This window comes from Dipodomys merriami, unplaced genomic scaffold (assembly GCF_024711535.1).
Source record: "Dipodomys merriami isolate MVZ:Mamm:240054 unplaced genomic scaffold, mDipMer1.0.p SCAF_35, whole genome shotgun sequence".
Lineage (NCBI taxonomy): Eukaryota > Metazoa > Chordata > Mammalia > Rodentia > Heteromyidae > Dipodomys > Dipodomys merriami.
Window position 1 is genome coordinate 11,224,158 of NW_027205048.1, and position 15,681 is coordinate 11,239,838.

The 15,681-nt window shown below is 48.5% G+C and overlaps 1 protein-coding gene across 12 annotated transcripts in view; it reads left to right on the plus strand.

Moving 5' to 3' along the window:
* Plpp4 (phospholipid phosphatase 4) overlaps positions 1–15,681 on the plus strand; it is a 355,511-nt gene that overhangs the window by 274,647 nt on the left and 65,183 nt on the right. Inside the window, exon 1 of one of the 12 annotated variants that reach the window (XM_069988169.1) lies at positions 10,802–10,845. The exons of 10 other annotated variants lie outside the window; for them this stretch is intronic. The gene's annotated coding sequence lies outside the window, so the exon portion shown is untranslated. Of the gene's footprint in view, positions 1–10,801; positions 10,846–11,103; positions 11,191–15,681 lie in introns of those variants that run through there. One more of the 12 variants, XM_069988168.1, reaches the window with a different exon arrangement.

Below are 15,681 nucleotides of genomic sequence, written 5' to 3' on the forward strand. Positions count from 1 at the left end.
TTCATCCACAGATCTGAGCCTCCTGAGTAGCTAGGATTACAGGCGTGAGCCTCTGGAGTCCTGCAAGACAATGGCTTTTCATGCATGATATTGAGTGTCGCTGACGATGTGAGTTAACGTTTGTTAAGTCAGTGCACTGTCTACATTGCAATGAGCAGAAAGCAAGCAAGAGTGAGGATACTGAATTCCAGCACATAAATGAAAAATAAAACAAAAGACAAAAACATAAACTGAAGCCAGGCTCTGGTGGTTCACACCTGTAATCCTAGCTACTTGGGAGGCTGAGATCAGATTGAGGTTTGAAGCCAGCCTGAGCAGAAAAGTCCATGAGAGTCTTATCTTGAATACCAGAAAACTAGAAGCAGTGTTGTGGCTCAAAGCGGTAAAGTGCTAGGTTTGAGTGAAAAAGCTCAGGGACAACACCCAGGCCCTGAGTTCAAGCCCCATGACCTATAAGAACAAGCAGACAAATGAAAAACAAAACTAAAACAAAACAGGCCATTGTCTCTACTGTATATAACAAAAAGATGCCAGTGGCTCATATCTATAATCCTTGCTACTCAGGAGGTGGGGATTGTGATTTGAAGCCCAGCCCAGGCAGGAAAGTCCATGACAACTCTTATCTCCAATTAACCACCAAAAAGCCAGAAATTAGAAGTTTGGCTCAGGTAGTAGAGTACTATCCTTGAGCAAAAAGTCTAAGGTGTAGTCCTCAGGCCCTGATTCAAGCCCCGGGACCAACACACACACACACACACACACACACACACACGCTTGTGTGTGTGCATAGCACATGTGTATGCATGTGCCTGTGTGCATATATATACACATAGATGCTAAGGATAAACTATGATTGGCCGCAATGCGGTGACAGTGACGGGCAGGGAGTTGCGTTATTTCTCAGATGTCCTGAGGTGGGAGCCTTCTTTCCCATGCACGGCCTGGACTGGTAATTATTGTGGATTCTTTCTCATAGTTTAAAACATGTTCTTTATTGCGGTGTACTGCCTAAAGCAGGTTAGATATCTCCTTGTGATTGGCAGCTGCCAATCTGCCTTGAGAGGAGGCTGTGTCACCCCTGTGAACAGGGTGAGAGGCCGCAGGTCTGGGCTGTGAATCTGCCTGAGATGTCTGTGTGATGGGGTGCTTGTCAGATGGCCGCTGGCTGGGCAGGGAGGGCGGGGCAGGCAGCGGTGTTTTGAGGTGGCTGGGTTTCACCATTCTCCTTCCTAGGTGTTGCCCCTGGAGCACAATGGCCAAGGCCTTGTGTCTAACCCAGTAGTTAGAAGTGTGGCAGGACCCCCAGCTGTGGCAGCACAGCTGGCACACAGCTGGGGACACTGTTCAGGGACATGCTCTGGGACTCTGAATTTGACCTCTTCTGTCCGAGGGTTTTGTCAGCAACTTAGATAAAGACATCAGGACCAGGCTTATTAGATTTTGAATGACACAAAGCAGGATGGAAGGCTCATACGTCAGGTAATAGAATGAAGAGTCGTAAGAATCCGGATGGGAGTGATGGGCCAGCACCCTAACAGGATTACACGTGGAGCCGCTTGGTCCGCATGCCACAGGAGAGGCCTAGCTTGAAGCCGTTGGGAACCTAGGAAAGTCTGTGGGTTTCCTAGATGCTAATTTTTAAGTTAATTTTGTCTTTTCTGCCATCACTGCAGTGGGACATTGGGTATAAAGGCAATTAAAGTGGACCAGCACTGCCCCTGGCCCTACTAGGGACAAGCCCCTTCCTACCTTCCCTTTCTTCCACTCTCTCATTCCTCATGGTTGTAGGCCTCAGTGGAGCTTTTGCTTTCTCTGGGAGCATTTCCTGATTTCAAAGCAGGCTGAGTTCTGCTGTCTTCCAGATGTTCTAGAAGTTTCCTCAACCCTCACCCCACACTGTAGTACTCATCCACCTCAACCTCGGTGGCCAGGGTCTGATGATCTGCCTTCCCCTTGGACCCCAGAAGCCTCACAGGCAGGGGCTCCTGTTAGATGCTCCACTCTGAGCATGACCCTGAGACTATGACAGAACAGCCATGTCACCTGGCTGGTGACCGTTTTTTGGAATATGGAGCAGATTCTGGGCCTTGGTAGGCCATCAGAAGTGACAGCCTCGTAGGCCTTGCCTTGTGGAAGGCAGTGGATTGTGGCTGCTTGGCCCGAGAGTGGCAGAGGCCTAGGTGAGGGAGGAAGGTGGGAAGGTGGTGCGGGCTTTGTGGAACTGTTTCCTGGAGCATAGAACACGGCAGGAGGGAGAAGGGAAGACCCGTTCCTTGAATGGCAGATCTTTCCAAACAGTTGGAATTCCAGCCATGTGTTTTTCTTTTTTGTTTTGGGGGTCCTGTTGTGGGGCCTGAACTCTGGGCCTGGGCGCTGTCCCTCAGCTCCTCAGCTCAAGGCTAGCGCTCTACTACTTGAGCCACAGCGCCACTTCCGGGTTTTTTTTTTTCTGCTTATGTGGTGCTAAGGAATCGAACCCAGGGCCTCATGCACGCAAAGCAAGTGCTCTACCACTGAGCCACCTTCCCAGCCCAGCCATGTGTATTTCATACTTGGTAAGAGTCACCTGTGAGCTGCGCATGCCCAGTGTGTAGAGAGGACTGACACTGAATCTCCTGGGAGCTGAGCATGCTCAGTGTGTGGAGAAGACTGACAGTGAGTTACTTGTGAGCTATGCATGTCCAATATGTGGAGAGAAGACTGACACCAAGTCCACTGTGAACTGCGCATGCCCAGTGTGTGGAAAGGACTGACACTGCATCCCCTGTGAACTGCACATGCCCAGTGTGTGGAAAGATGATAGACATTGTGTCCCTTGTGAACTGTGCATGCCCAGTGTGTGGAAAGGACTGACACTGCATCCCCTGTGAACTGCACATGCCCAGTGTGTGGAAAGATGATAGACATTGCGGCCCTGTGAACTGCGCGTGCCCAGTGTGTGGAGAAGCCATTGACTTTGGAAGTGGAAGGGCTGGAAGAGTAAGGGGAGAGTAAGAGCCACCGTGTTCCTGGCTCTAGACACATGATATAGGGAATCCCTCACAACCTCCCATGGGGCTGGGTGCGCTTACCATCTCTGTAACCGCAGGTCTAGTAAGGAGCCATCAGTGGCTGTAATTCTGCTGCCTGTGGACTAACAGCACTTCCTCCACTAATCTTGAGTGGAAGAACCTTTTTGCTTGTGGCCACAGACTTTGTGTCTGCTAGCAGAGGCCTCGTCTGCCCTCTCTGTCCATATTTTGGGGCTGGCAGCTGACTCTTCACTGCCCAGGTGCAATAAATCCCACAGCCAGGTCCAGCAGGGAGCCCAACCAGTCTGCATTGTCAACACAGTCATTCATCTTCTCTGGGGAGGGAAGGACCTCATGACCAGAAGTGACAACCTTGAGTTTTAGTGCCCACTACCATTTGCTGGCTGTGTAGCCATGCTCCAGTCAGTCACTAAACCTCTCTGACCTTGGTAGTAAAATGTAGTTTGACTCCTGTTTAATAGAGCACTTGGCACAGTACTGCTTGATAAACTATATCTCCTATTCCCATCCACGTGTAGGGTCCCAGATTGGTTGCTGTTGATCAAGGTTGTTAGAAATGTTGTCCAGAGAAGCTGAGCATCTCCATCTCTGCCATCTCTGCCATCTCTGCATTGTGTATGTAGTCCCCCCAGCTTTTTCTGCCTGGTGGTAAGATGCCAACGCAGAAAGAAGGGAGGGAAACAGACCTTCAAACTCTCTTGGCCTTGTGCTGTCTCAGAAGGGATCGTAAAGTCTTTGTCATCTTTTCCAGTTGTCATGGAGGCTGTGCATGTGAGTGTGTGTGTGTGTGTGTGTGTGTGTGTGAGTGTAGGAGGGAAAGGCCCCTCAAGGGCCTTTAGTTCTCTCCTATAGTTCTCTTCTGTACTGAACATGGTGATGGACCAGTGACTGGCATGGATCTCAGTAAGTGAATGTGTGTGTGTGTGTGTGTGTGTGTGTGTGTGTGTGTGTGTGTGTGTGTGTGTGTGTGAAATGACAGAGTAGGATCATACATTCATTCAGTGAATTCTTTTGGCTGCCTGTTAGACAGGAATCTAGACCTTTGTGTCCAACAGTGAACAAAACAGATGAAGCCATGGTCCTCACAGAGCTTCTATTCTATCTGGTAAGAGGCATGGCTCCACTAGCACACAAACATGAATGGTGTGTTTGATGGCGATGGACAACACAGGAACATTCCAGGTGAGGCATGGAGGGAAGGCTGGTTTGCAGAGGAGATGTCATGGCAGGCATGACTGTGTGATCACAGGGTGGGAGGAAGCGAAAAGTGATCCAGGGCAGTGTGTGGGGAAGAGCATTCTGGGAAGGAGGAACTTGTCTAGTTGCCAAGTTTCCAGGCCCTCAGACTGTGGGTGAAGTGGAGTGAGAGAGTCAGAGCCATAGCAGCCCTCAGGAACTGCGCAGGAGTTCATAGGTTCTTGGCTTGGCTGGCTCATTCCTCTCCTCTAACCTTTACTTTCCAGGCCTTGGCGGTAGAGACGTACCAATTTAGATCTGGAGTGGGCCTGTGGCATTCACAGGTTGGCAAGCCTCTAGAGTCCTTCCACCTTCTCCTTCTCTCCTCCCAGTTGTTCCCCTGGGTCCCTACACCCGCCCAGGCCTGGGGACCAATGGACAGGTCAGGAACAGAGCGCTCCCATGTGGTTCGAAAGCAGGGGGTGAGTTTCTTCAGGTTTCAGCCTCATCTGGTGGAAGATTGAAGTTAGAAGAATGAGCTAGAGATTGGGGACCGAGCATGGGGGTTGGTAGCAGTGAAGGAAGGTGGCTTTGAGAAAGAGGGGAGCTGGTGTAGTTTGCTGGACCATGCAGCTCAATCATCTACCCTGGCAAAGGTCTTTTGAGGACTAAGTGAATTGTTATAAAGCACTTAGAAGTTGCTGTGAATGCTGTGAACTTAGTGCTTGACAAACGGGGTCTGAGACCCTCCAGGGGCAGGGCCTTGGGATGGCTTGGGAGAGACAGGTGCACTGTCTGTAGTCCTGAGTTCATGGGGCCAAGTAGCATCAGGTAACGTCTGTGTGGAACAGAGTATTTAATTTGCAAGTTGCTTGGCCCAGGAGATCTCAGTGGGATGCAATGCTGGCTGAGAAGCTGTTACCATTGCTGACATTCCCTATTCCCTATGCACGTCTGCATGTTATTTAAGTAACAGGAAAATGGAAAGGATCTGCTATGCCTCCCCCCCCCCTTTACCTGGAGCATTGCTAGCAATGGATTGTTCTAAACAGCATGTGGCAGACTCATGCTCCTCTTGAGCTGCCGGTGCCCTCATCCTGAGCCTGGGCTGCCTGATGCAGCAGTAGAATTATGGTTTTATCCTTCCTGTGGGGAGATTGTCCTGCAGTACCTGTGGGTTCTGACTAATCAATCAACTAATTAAACCACCAGTTAAAAGTGGATGGGCAGAAGAGGATTGGAAAGATGCATTTTGATGGGTCTCAGAATTCACCCCTGATAGCTTTGATAAGGAAGGGGCTGCACACCAAAGACTGAAGGAAGCCTCTAGAGGTTGGAAAGGTCCAGGAAATGAAGTCACCTTGAGTGCTTCCAGAATGCAGCCCTGCTAGCCCTTTGATTTTACATAGGTGAAACCTGCATCAGACTTCTGTCTTCCAGAGCTCATGCCTAATGCTATTACGTTTGTGGTGATTTGCTATAGCAGCGGGCACAAACTGAGACTGCCAGCTTTGAAACCTGTATCTTCTTCCTAATCTGGGGCTGTATCTTATTCAGAGGCCTAAGGCCTAGAATGGCCTCCCAAGCTCAACAGACCGTTGCCAAACTCATTCTACCTGCCTGTCTGGATGTGGTCCACCAAGAGTGGCTTCTAAGGGACAAGGCATTCCTTCTAGCCCAGGATGGTTTACAGGGAGGACAAAGGTACCAAGAGATACTGATAGGAAGGAGAGAGAGAAAGAGAGACAGAGCGAGAGGGGGGGAGAGAGAGGGAGAAAGAGAGAGAGAACTCTCTCAGGCTGCCTTCAGAAGGGAATCTCCATTAAGTAGGATTCATACATGATACTCACTACATATGTATGGTATCTGAGTCTAGATAATATGAATTTCATATAAAAATTTTTTTAGAGACTGTTCTCGATTCATTCAGCAGGAAAATAAGGCACAGACAAAATCAAAGAGAATATTCCAATAAAAGCGAGCAAGAACAGTGAATAGAATAAAGAGGTGTGTCCCTGGGGCCTAGGTTGTGATCCGCAAGGCGGCTCTGATCAGGGTGCTCTCTCATGGCTGCCCAGCAACCCTGACTTAATTGGCTTGGGTTGAGGCCTTGGCAGTGATATTTTAAAGATGGAGAACCACTGCTCCAGGGGTTTTTGCTGTAGTTAGACACTACCAGGTCCTGTGATCCATTAAAGGCCACCCAAGAAGCCCTCTTATCTCACAACTGGGGAATCAGATGCCTTCCCCAAGGTCATCCATGCCCTGGCTGGGTTGAGACCCTGCTTTGGATCCAGACAGACCTACCAGCTTCTCTCAGGAAGTGCCTTTCTTTATGTCCTCTGCATTTTCTTTAAAATATATTTTTTAAGCCAGTTCTGGGGCTTGAACTTAGGGCCTGAGCACTTAAGCTTTTTGGCTTAAGACTGACACTCAACCACTTGAGCCACAGCTCTACTTCTGGCTTTTTGGTATTTAATTGGAAATAAGAGTCTCAAGGGCTTTCTTGCCTGGGCTGGCTTTAAACCGTGATTCTCAGATCCCAGCATCCTGAGTAGCAAGGATTACAGGTGTGAGCCACTGGCACCCCGGTAAAAGATCAGCTTTTTTTTTTTTTTTTTTTTGGTCAGTCATGGGGCTTGAACTCTGGGCTTAGGTGTTGTCCTTGTGCTCTTCAGCTCAAGGCGAATGCTCTACCACTTGAGCCACAGCGCCACTTCCGGTTTTCTGGTGGTTTATTGGAGATAAGAGTCTCAAGGAGTTTCCTGCCTGGGCTGTCTTTGAACTGTGATCCTCAGATCTCAGCCTCCTGAGTAGCTAGCACCCTGGTAAAAGATCAGGTTTTGACGTACAGCCTGGATCCACTGTGCCTCTAGGTCAGCCTTTATCATCTCTTGAAGCAGCAGTGCCAGGTTGCCATGCAAACATGGACTCTGGGTCAGAGGTGGTGCTGGGATCCGGCTGCATAAACCCTGCATGGCCTTCAGGAGCTTTGCTTTGGCCATCTGTAGATGGGACATTTTACGAGGACATAGTCCATAATAGTTGTGAGGGCCAAAAGACATCTGCATTTAATGTGTCCAGGACCGTGGGTGTCACAATATTATAAATAGTACTGTGTTTTAAAGTGCTATTGGCATAAGGAGGGGAATGGAGTGTTCCAGGGCAGAGCCAGTAACAAATAGGGTGGGCCATGGTTTGGGCAGTGGGTCTTCCACTTCCTTTATAATCACTTGATGACAGTCATGGTGTCCACTGCTGGACTAGGCCAGGAGTGAGCCTGAACTTAGGGACAGGCCATGGCACATGGACAGGGAGATTGTTAGATTCTGATCAGAGGCTCAGTGCACCCGCCCTCTCTGAACTTCCCCTATCCACCCAGAGGTTTGGCCACCACTCACCCTATCAACCTGGAGGGTTTTTCCACCACTTCCTCCCTCCCCATTCAGACATTTGTGCACCATTTCCCCTGCCTGGGAAATGCTGTCTCCTGCAAGGGGTCAAGGCTTATCACAGAGCTGAGCTGTGGTTGGCTGTGGAATTTAGAAGAGATCGTCTGCCTTCTCTTCCATTGTTTCCTTTCCGTAAAAATTCTCCATGCAAGTAATTGCAGAATGGGGGTGATGAGGAAGGAGGATAGGGGAGGTAATTGTGGATAAATCAGCTTGATTACATGCTTTCCCAAACTTGATTACCCAAAACTTGCAGTGCTGTGTGAAATCTCGAAATGTAATTCAAACCTTACCATAAGGACCACAGGTTCCAGGGAAATCCCTCCTAAGTCTCACAGATATGGCAACAGGTTGAAAATGGCAAGAATAAGCATTCTTCCTTGGTTTTTATATTCCCAAGAGATGAGAAGTTGTGCTATATATATGTAATACACACACACACACACACATATATACATATATATGAATATACATATACATATGTATATATAGCACAACATATACATATATATACATGTATATATATATATTGTTTAATTTTTTGGTAGTCTTGAGATTTGAACTCAGGGCTTCATGCTTGCTGGGCAGGTGCTCTACCACTTGAGCCATACTCTAAGCAATAAGTGCCTGGAATGTGTCAGGCCATTTCTGGGTGAGCATCACAGCCCATGCTCCTCCCCCCTGCCCCCCAATGTGGGCTTGAGGAAGAGTGGCCAGGTCTGAATGCTGATCTCTCACTAGGAATTTGATGATTGGGGGGGGGGGCGGAGGGAGCAGAGCATGGAAAGTTAGAACGCATTCTACTGTGGGTGCATTTGTCTTAAGTCATTCATCCAACAGGCATGCAGCAATGGCTACGCTCTCTGGGGATAGGCCTTGTGCACAGTGAGCTGGCTTCTGGGGCAGGACCCATGAGGTCATGGGAACTGTTAAAGGCTCCCCTCCCAGATGGATGAGGAGCAAGCAGTCGGAGCAGCCATGAGAAGGATGGTGCACGCCACAGGCACCGTCAAGATGGTAGCAGCTCACAAACACATGCGAGTGGGTGGGGAAGACGGTGGGCTGACGCCTTCCTCGTCTCCCTCATCCACCGTAGGCAGCTGCTGCTTGGCCCCTTGGACTGACCGTAGAAGGCAGAGCCAAGGTGAGCAAACCAAATTCTTCCACAGAAGCTCAAAATTCAGAGTTTGATGCAAACGTTCTTGGTGTGTAAGTGTTGGCCATGACTTGCATTGTTTTATAACAGCAAGGAGCCCACACCAAACACAGCAGCAGGCCGGGTTCAGGCCAAGGGCTGCCAGCTGCCAGCTACCAGCCTCCAACTAAAGATTCCATGTAGCAGAGGACTGGGTCTTTATGGAGGCAGCTGCCATGGATTTGTGATTCAACCGAGCACCGACTACGTGCCAGGCACCGTGCTAAGTGCTAATGGTACAGTTGGATCCAAAGCAGGTAAAAACCCAGTGGAGCATGGTGGTGCATCCTGTCATCCCAGCCACTTGGGAGGCAAAGGCAGGAAAATCAAAAGTTCTTAGCTAACCCAGGCAAAGTTACCGAGACACAGGCCCTGAGCCCCCTGAGCTCATGCAGATGGGAGCTTTGTTTGAGTTCAGGCCATAAACGCCTTCCCGGTCTTCTGTTTGCCTGCACGGGAAGGCATTCTATGAGCAAACAAAGGCCCAAAGAGTGATTTTTTTTTGACTTGATATCTAAAAGAGAAAAGCATAAAGCATGTTTCCTAATTGCCCAATAGATGCTCCTGATCCAGCCTGTCCTGGGTGGGAGGCAAAGCACTTACACATGGGCACTGCATGTGCTCAGCAGAACCCAGCCACACTGCCTGGCAGGGAGGAGGTACATGGGATGTATCAGTCCTGAGAACAGGGGATGGATGCATTCATTGATTGAGTGGCTGTCATGACAGGCTAGCTCTGTGAGCTATGGAACCGGCAACCTGCTTCTGGAAGGATCTTCCTCCAAGTTGGGGCAGCTGGCTCTGCCCAAAGGCAAGAGATCATATTAAATATTCTCCTCACTCTCCTCTCTGAATCCCTTCCCCAATGCCCTTCCCAGCTTAAGAAGGCCTAGAGAAGGGGGGAGGGGAGCCAGATGTGCTTGGTGCATACCTAGAGATGGAGGTGTCCTGAATACTGGCTTGAAGCCAGCCTGGAAAAGAGTGAGACGCCCTATCTGAAAGACAACTAAAAAGCAAAAGGACTTGACTCAAGTGATACATAGAGTTCAAAGCCCTAAGTTGAATCTCAGTACTGTCCCATCCTCCCCCTACTCCCCACAGCTTTACCCCCTGCAAAATACCAAAAAAGTAAAGTAACACATATTTGCATTTCTGGGAAAAGCAGCTACGTTTATTGAGGTTTTAATGACCTGGGTTAGACAGATCTGACACTTAGTACTGTGAATTTAAGAATATACTATTCAGAGGGACTCTAGTGGGCGTGGCAGTTGTGGGGGGTGGAGGGATATGATGTCTCTGAGAGGTTGAGTGACTTTTCACACTCCAACCAGCTGCAAATGCCAAAGGCAGTTAAACCAAGGAGTTAAACCAAAGGAGTTAAACCAAGTCCAATGGTCTGCTTAGGTTCCTATTTCTACAATACCTAATGGTTTCTGGTGGTGGAAAAGGAAGGAGAGAGCTGACACTAAACATACACCATGACCTTGAAGCCTCTCAGAAGGGGCCAGATATCAAGGGATTATCGGCAAATGCATAGAATTGTTTAGAGAATGATGGGGAGACTTGGGCTTATGAACTTGCCTTGGAATTAGGGGAAGCCCTGGTGATAATGAAGTCATTGCCCTTGACAATCTTGTTTTCGCTCTGGAGTTAAGCTCAGCCATTCTTCTAGTTTCCCAGCTTTGAACTGAATCTGTGGGTGTGTTCAGCATGTGGACTGTGGTAGATTTGTGCCTTGCCACAGCTAAGGACCGGCTTGTCATCAGTGGCTCTAGATGGGAGAGGGACCCAACCTGGACGTCTCGAAGCAGCGTGAGGATGTGTCTCCAGGCTGTGCTCAGGCAGCGTTCTAAAGCCTGTTACCGAAGATTCTCATGTCTCCTGTCACAATCGGTTGTGAGTCAGCATTCCTTGACTGTCGTCTCTACATTGGGGACCCCGGTTCGTTCACAGGAGGGTACTGCGTGTATCCCAGAATTTATCCTTGAATGTGTATTAGATAAGATGGGAGTCTGTGGTCTGTCCCCTTCTGTGCCCTTCCCATATGACGCATACATACCCTAGATTGCTGAGTTGGGGGTGTGCTATGGGAACAGGGCTGGCCTCAGGGAGGGTGGGAGGAAGCAAGTGTCAGCAAGCACATGGGTGGGGTTGGGGTGGGGGTGTGAGCCTGGTGCTAATTTGGCCTGAGTCTAGATGCAGTCTGGAGACCTTCCAGTGGTGAGGTCATGATTTTATTTGATGCCAGGATAGAAAAGCGATGGAGGGGTCCCAGTGGTGACTCTGTGTCACCTGCTACTTGGAAGTGAAGACTCAGGTGGCCCAAGGAAGCAAGGTGGGAGGTGATTGATAATTTGCCATGGAAGAGTTCCCGGGAGCCCAAGCATACCCAGAGGGGAAAGTGTTTGGTTTTCTGCTGTTTGCTTTGTCTCCTTTCCTGTGTTAGTGCTGTGTTCTGCTTGTCTCTCATTTGTTGGCAGCATCTACATTTCCTTTTCCTCTTTTCCACTTCCCTGTGTCTTCAAAAAAGAAAAAAGCATGCTGGCCCAGTGCGGGTGGCTTATATCTGTAATCCTAGCTACTCAGGATTGAGGTCTAAGGATCGTGGTTTGAAGCCAGCCCAGGCAGGAAAGTCTGTGAAATTCTTATCTCCAACTAACCACCCAAATCCAGAAGTAGAGATGTGGTTGAAGTGATAGCGCATTAACCTTGAGACAAATTTTAAAAAAGCCCAGGGACAGCATCCAGGCCTTGAGTTCAAGCCCCAAGATGAGAACAAAACAAACAAAAGGCATGTTTTTTTCTTGCCTTCAACTCATTTAAATTCAGGTTTGATGTGTGTACAGGGGAGTAAGTTTTACGTGTTCGATGTATGTGTGTTTGCACATAATTGTGTGCATATTTATACTTGTTTTATGTATGCATACTTGCAGATATTGTATGTGTGTATATTTGCACATGTCATGTGTGTGTGGTATGTAGTTCAGGAGGATTTACATGATGCATGAACTATGCACGATAAAGAGCGAGTTGCCAGGCATAATTAGGATTGTGTCTTTGAATTTTCATTACGTATATTTTACAAGCTTCTCATTCAAACTTCTATCATAAAAAATTAATGAGAAAACAAGTAATACTATTCACATTTCGCCAAGAAGAAATTAAGATATACATTGAGGTAGAAAAATCCCTCAACTCAGCCAGCACAGGAACAGAAGCAGAAATTGTCTTAAAACCCAACAAGTTACTTGACCTTAGACAGTGATAGTTTCCACGGAAGCAAATGGTCTGTTTACTTCTGTCGGAACTCCATGATTTTCACATAGAGATATTTGACCTACAAAGTAGAGATAGCTTATTTTCATGTAAAATGGTGTTGACAGTAGTTAACATTTTGTGAATTCTTAGAACGTGGGAAGAAGTCATCATTTGGAAATGAGACTGGCACTGGCGGCTGGTTAATTTATGACAGTGAGGAAAACATGAAATTCCCACCTGTGCAATCCTGTGCGATAGCATTTTTTTTCCCCTTAGCAATCAATAGAATCTATGCTCTGCATCTGCTGAATTCCCACGCCTTTCTATACAGCATGCTTCTTTTCCATTTCTTTTTGGTCATCCAATCTGATGACAGTTTAGAAATCATAGCCTACTGCTAAGCATCTCCTCTCTTGAGGAGGAGGCAGTAATCCACACAAGTGGAGCGTAGAGCCTCCTGCATTCTGCACACAGTCACCCCGACACTCCTCATAACCAGAGCTCAGTGGAGCTGGACAAACATCGTTCACTGTGAAGACAGCAGGTCCAGCCCTCAGACCTGGAGGAGAGCAGGATAGATCTCTAGACACAATTCCTTTGTACACTAAATTAGTGTAAAAATTGATCTGCCAATAGACCTGTCCAAGAATTTTGGACATTAGACATTTCTTCCTGCATTATGGTTATTGGGAATAAAAGTAAACATATGTAGCTTCACACATCTTCCAGTGGTCAAAGTGTTGCTACATTTTCTTCAGCTGTTTATGAGAGTCTAGCGTACTGGTCGCTATACTGGCCGGGCATATGTAGATATCCTTGCAAGAATTACTAATGCCGGTGAGGCTATTTTCCACTGCCTGGAAGGGTCCCAGATTACTGTACCTTTGAATTTTTTTTTTCAGATTTGAATCTTTTGCTTTTTTCTTCTCCCATAACTTATATGGGACCTGGGATGATCTTAGGGGCTTTGTGAGGTGGGTTAGATCGGATGCGGTTGAGACCAAGGTAACATTGCAGGCAGAGAGGAGGTTGGTGCTCCTCCTTCCCCTACCCCCCCCCCCCCAGCTCTCCAGCACAGCAAGGTCTTGGTGAGCTCACTGCCCTCTTTTCCCTCGCAGAGGGAGATCAAGCCTCTGAGGTCAGGCCTCTGCTCATAAGGCAGTGTTACAGGCTAGGGTTGCAGGCTTCCATTCCATTGCCTGATTTTGGTGCTTACCCCCTTGTCTAGGGAGGTGTTGACACGAAATTTCTTCACCAGTCAACTAATGTAGTTTCCCAAGGGAACAGTCACAGGAGTAGCAGAAGCAGGACAAGGCAAGACCAATGAACCCAGCCCATACTCGACCCAAGTTGACACACCCTGGCTTGTCCCTGAGGACACTCGGTCTCAGACAGTCCCATTCACAAGAATCCCCTGTTTTGTTACCTGTGGATTCAGATTCAGTAGGCCTGGGGTGAGACCAGGGACTCGTAGTTGATGCGGTCTTCCTTGTATCTGGATCTGCAGTGTCACCAATGTTCCCCACCCCCCACAGTGTTTCCTGGTTATATTAAAGTTTGGGGGTCCTCTGACCTGGCACATGACAAAGCGCATGTAGAGGACACTTCAGGTCTGGGCCTGCCCTGTCTTGGAACATTTTGGGATGTCTCCAGGACTCATCCGTGGCTTGCCCTCCTCTGCCCCCGTGAGCATCCATGAGCCCTCGGTCCTCTGAGCAGCTGCCTTACTGTCTGGGTTTCTGAGGCAGACACCAGTGGCTGGAGCTGGGCGGAAGAAGGGACATCTATCTTTCTTGGTACTGTTGCTCCCACAGGGTGTAATTTGCTTGATAAATGTGTTCTGGCTGCAGCTACTCTGGGTAGGGTGAGAGATTTGTGCAAAAAAAAGGCAGAGTGCACGGGACTTTAGAAAACATTGCATGCAGAAAGTAGAACCTGGAAGACAGAGAAGATGGGAGGTATCGAGTTCTTCAGCCCTGTGGCTCCTGAGGAATAGGGGGCAACAAATGGGAATGACAGTCCTGGGAGAGTGGGGACCATTGTAGTTAATAATGCGCTGTGGGTGGCAGATGGTGTTTTAGCTGTAGCTTGCATCTACCTGCTTTTCAGTCATGAGACGTTCCCTGCCTACACCTTGGCCAACAGATTGTGTTACCTTCCCTCCCTCCGATCTGGCTGACTTATGCCTCACAGACAGAGGTGGTGCAGGCTGCTCTGTGTGGCTCCCGGGCAGGGCCAAGAGAAGCGACTCTGTTTTCTGCCTGATTCTTTCAGGGCTTATTCTGGGGGAGGCCAATGGTGGTGAAGGATGCTGACTCCCTCCTGGACCACAGTGCTGGCAAGGCATGTGGAAGGGCTCAGGGAAGCGTTAGCAGGACTCCCGGATATCAACTGGCATCAGTGGCTGGCCTGTGGCAGCCAGCGTGCTGAGAAGCTTCAGTGTCACACACAGAAGCCACACGAAAGCTAAACCTCTCTTGCCTTTCTGATCCACAAATGCATGAACCAACAAAACATTGTAAGGGGGGGGGATCATTATACAGGCAGCAGAGTATTGTTGAAGCTGGAGTTACTCTAAGTAGGTTATGCACTCTTGAAGACATTTCTCAAACAGAATTTGTTGAATTTCATGTCCTTTAAAAATGTTTTAAAAACACTTGGGAGCAGGGAATAGGCTGCCACAAATATCAAGCAAACAGAATCATGAAAATTGCCTGGTGCAAACATTCAGCTGTAGGCTACAGCGGAACCACAGTGGTGATAAAACGCCAGCTTCTGTTGACGTTCCGTTAGGCATCCGCGTGCAGACTCTTTCCTTTGGTTTTCACTACAGCTCTGTAAGGTGTGTCCATCTTCCAGAGGGGGGACCAGCTCTGTGTCTCCTCCTCTGCTCTGCTCCAAGTCCCATCCTCTCCACTCTTAGAGTAACTGCTTTGACTGGGATTTCCCATCCCCTTTGCTGAGTCTGTCATTGACTTGCCAGATTGGAAGTTCCTTGGCCTGGCACTTGAACCCTGCCTCTCCTGGTCCTGTGGCTTCATCTGGTCGTATCCGAAGCCTTGCCACCAAGTAGAGATTGAACAGGAGAGCTGGGGGGATGCTGGTAGCTGAGAACCAACAAAGCAAGCGCATGCATTTTCCACCATCCCTTCCCTAGTTTCCCCCTTAGCGGGTGATGGCTTTTCATTGCCCAACCAAGGATCTCAGGACATGAGTGGGATGTCTTGAAGAATGAAGAGGAAGGAGGCTTAATGCTGTTAAGTCAGCAGACCCAAAACATATGTTTTTTTTTTTTTTTTTTGACATTCCTCTCCAGCCCCCAAGCGTCCAACTTTTCTTGGAATCTTTTCACCCTCACTCTGCCCCCTAGAGGAGGTGGTGGGCACAGCATGGTGCCTCTGGGTAATGTGAGGAGAGGAATGTGGACAGTTGCTCTCTCAACAGAGCCATTTGCTTTCTCATGCTTGTTCCAACTTAAGCCCATTTTCTTCCCAGAGTCTGGCCTGGCCTTGCTGTCTCAGACATGCCATATTACACATTAGCTTTTGCATTAATTTTCAGTTCCAGG